This window comes from Porites lutea, chromosome 9, assembly GCF_958299795.1.
Source record: "Porites lutea chromosome 9, jaPorLute2.1, whole genome shotgun sequence".
NCBI lineage: Eukaryota > Metazoa > Cnidaria > Anthozoa > Scleractinia > Poritidae > Porites > Porites lutea.
In genome coordinates, this window is record NC_133209.1 from 22,436,942 (window position 1) to 22,441,194 (window position 4,253).

Sequence of the window (4,253 nt, forward strand, 5' to 3'; positions counted from 1 at the left end):
TTATTTATTCAGACACAATTTATCATGAACGAAAACAAAGGATTGTGCACGGTCAGGGAGCTCCCAACATAAACGGCAGCACTGTTGTTTATTTCTCTGAATGACGTATGCCGGATTTCATAACCAGTCTCTTCTACTAACAATGAGTCAACCAACAACGCGTATCGCAAAAGAAATCATCGCCAAAAAGACGGAAACCATCGACAGCTTAAGTTGAAAGCTGTAACTGCCCATCAGAAATCCAGACTTTCTGTTCCTTAAGTAGCTTAATAACTTATTGACTTCATTTCTCGAGCGAAAAATGTAACAATCTTGGTTTGTGTTTGGAAAATGAACGGATGCAGAAGACAGCTCGGATTCTAGCTCTGCAAACGTTCGTGGACAGAACTCGTTCACCCTGGAGCAGAATTCTTGGTCTTGGTTTTGCATTTGCTCGGCAAAGTAGAGTGGTGTTACCCAGATGACAGCTGTATACAACAGAAATCCCAAGAACAAACTAGTGTGAACGGCGTTGCTCTTCTTTATTCCTTGAAATGCCTTAATTATGTCGATACAAAGGAACGGTGTAGCAATTATCAATATAATGTTATGGGTAACAAACCATTTTGTCAAATGTGAACAGGAAGATTTGACCTTTCTTGAGTAGTTGGTTAGGTGGTCATAGACAGCATCTTCAGCACTTTCGGTCCATCTAAAGTATTTCAACAATAACTGTTGTAGACGAACAGAACAAACCTGGTGTAGAAGGTACATGGTCCATGATAAAGCCAAAGAGTTGCCAACACCGTAGATATTAGTCGGATAGTTTAGAAAACAAACAAAGTGATTCACGAAACCCTTCAAGAATTTAAATGAAGAGTTACACTGAAAGCGTCCGTGCATCCAAACTTCCGTGTTGAAGAACAACAATACTAGCACGACCAAAAAGAAATAGGACAAAATTATTCCTATTTTGAATCGTTTTAAAGTCGCTCTGAATTCTTCCATTTGGGTGACTTTTAATCTAACATTGAGCAGGTTATTTTCGAGATCCCGTGACCGGAAGTAGAATAAACCAAACAAATGACTCAAGTACATTCCGAAATCGATGGCCAAGAAAACATAAATATCTATTGACTTCCATGCTCCTTTTGCGATCGAGTGAAAATCGGATACGATTATTAGCGTCAGTAGAGCGTTTATTAGCACTGGGTAAAGATATCTTTCCACTAAGCAGGCTGAAGTAGGGCACCAAAGTGAAAGGCACCTGAGAGTTCGTCTAAAGACAGTCAGTTCTTCACACTCTAAGCTAAGTTGAAGTTGAGGATCTATTAGAATGACAGTGGCTTGGGGCATGTTATCTGCTTCCTCCTCTGCGGTTTCGTATCCATAATTATCACTATCGCTGCTGCTACTGCTGGTTAATGGTGTATCGGCCATCAAACTTCATGTGATGAAAAAAAAAAAAGCGAAAAAAAATTACAGGAGTTGTCTTTCCGTTATCATTGGATTCAAAAGACTAGTACCTCTTGGTTGACTTCCGTTCAAAGCTATCACTTGAGACTGTGTTTAAGATCGTGTTGAAGAGATGACGAATGGTAACTCCGAGGCTTAATAAGACTGGCATATACTGAGAACTGTTGCCGTTGATTTTAGAGGTACGGTTTAAAAACTTAAGATGTTTTTATTTATAGAAAGTGAATCCACAAATTTCTTCGCGGGGGATTTCCCGGAAGTCTGGCTGGTTTTCTATTCTAGTAAATGCTACATCAACTTCATAGGTATATTTTATCAAACATTAAGCTGTAACGGTCGCACAATCTTTCTAGATTCTTTTTTTAACATAGCCTTCTGTCTAACCAAGAGTATATTCCATTTTTATTAAACTGTTTATCCAAACGATTTCAACTAAATTGATAATCTGATTATAAAAGCGTATTTTGCACGGCGTAGATATCAGTCGTACCTCATTCATGTGCATAAACCTTTATTATTATTATTATTCATTCAAAATATTTCCCCGATTCTGCTTGGCTAAAAGCACACGCATTATTCACCATAACCAGCTACTGATGACCAGATTTGGAAGAATTTTGTGTTTAATGAACCGATCACGTCAAACGTGCAGCCTTCTTGCAGGTTAATGCACTGTTAACCGAGAAGACTTTGGGACGAGGTTGAGTTGTTTTGGTTGTGAAAACAAAAATGGCGCACATTTCACTAATTCCAAGAGTAAGAACTAGGAGAAATAATAGCTTAAAACATGACAAGAACAGTAAGAAGACAACTCGAAGGGCGACATCAGCTATTTGGAGAATATTTGCGGAGCTGAACAACCCTAAACGTGCACTATCGAAGATGACCTTAACATCGATCTGATCGATGGAGGTAGGCATGTTTTAGCTATGTTTTTAATTTTTATTTTGAATGAATACTAAAACAATTATTAAATTCGGCTTTCATATCATATGAAGAATTATGGATAATTCTTCCTAAGGTACTCAGCCTCATTCATTAATTGATAAATAATTAACCTACTTAGCGATTCTTGGAAACCTCCTTTAAATTGAGGCACATGAATATTTAGTTGCTGAACATTTAACATGTAGGAATTCAGTTGACAAACGTTACAAAATAGAAGGAGCGGATCCTAATAAAGGATTTAATCAGCTATAAATTAAAATGTCGAGCAAAAGAAGCAAGGCTGATTTTACAGTCAGAAATATAACTCTTGATACCTTGGGAAATATGAAATAGGAAAGATGAAATATAATACATTCCTTGTTTCTTCCATTCGTGTTTGTTTATACTATTTTTGCATTGCAAATTTCTTTTACATAATGACTTCAACGGCTTTTCTTTTCTTATTCTTTCAACGTCCACTTTTTCCTTATTTAATTTTAATTTTTACAAATTATATAAAAGTAGCATATTACACGCTATCCTTCGTTTTAAATTGTAACATCATAGCTTGACCTAGTCGTTTGTACTCTGAAGAAGGAAGGCACTGCCTTCCGAAATATTGGTAACAAAAAATATATATTCCGACTGTAAATCAGCCTTGCTTCTTTTGCTCAACACGAAGGAAAGCTCCTATGAAAGATATGAAGACGTAATCCATCGGAAAATTGAGTAATTTCAATTTTCAGTGGACAAAAACCTTGTACCAGAATAATTTAAACTGAGGGCTAAAGATGTAATTAGTTACCTGTAATAACACCAAAAAAAATTGTTATGGGAGCCCGAGAAAATAAATGGAGAATTTCACAAAATGACATCTTACACATTAAATTTTCAGACTTTTACCTATGTTTTTGCAATTCTTGTGAAATTTGAGCCGGCCCTATCATATTTTCCTGTTTATCCTACTACGGGAGAAATTTCTGCAATTTGATTGGCTTAGATCAGTGGTATTTCAGTTTAATTTGAAACACCTACATGTGAAAATTACAAACCTTTTGCGGGTAGTAGTATAAACAAATAATAGCAGAATTTGTACTTGATATTTGGTATAAATACCACTCGTGATATTTCAAAATTGTCTCGAATTTCACTCGCCTAACGGCTCGTGAAATTACGTATAAAAATTTTGAAATATCACTTAAAATTCATGCTATTAACAGGAAAATATGATAGGGTCGGCTCAAATTTCACAAGAATTAAAATTACAAAGGATTTAGAGGTAAGGCGAGATCTCGAAAAACCGGGCCAGCCCGGTCAGAAACATGTTTCCATGTTTCAAACATCATCTTCAGCCATACAAGGTATAATTAATACTAATAGCGTAAAAGTAAATCGGTAAAACACGATCCAAACAATGATTGCTTATAAATTCAAAATTCGTTAATGCTAGCCAATAACATTGACGTACAACAAGTCTAGGCTGCCTGTGATGAAATATGCTGAAACGGGTCAGTTCGGGGTGGTTCTCCAATACAATATCGTTCCGAACGATTCTAGGTGGAATTTGGTTATTAACAGTCGAAGACAAGTCCCAACAAGCCTCTTAATCCTACACTTGGATCAACAACCCCCTGTTCCCATCATCATTGACATCATTGCCAAGTGGTGCACAGGGCAGAAACAAGATTCCTCCAATGATCTCTTGCTCTTTTTTCCGCGACGTTTCCCTTTTTCCCTTGGTAAGGGTTCTAGCGTCACACCTAACTCCCAACCTGAAGGGCTAGGAGACTACAGCGCTCTTGTCCAGCAAGGATGAATCTGCTAGTGGTATAGAGTCAGCTAGCATAGCCAATTAATGCTCTTTTTTGCCA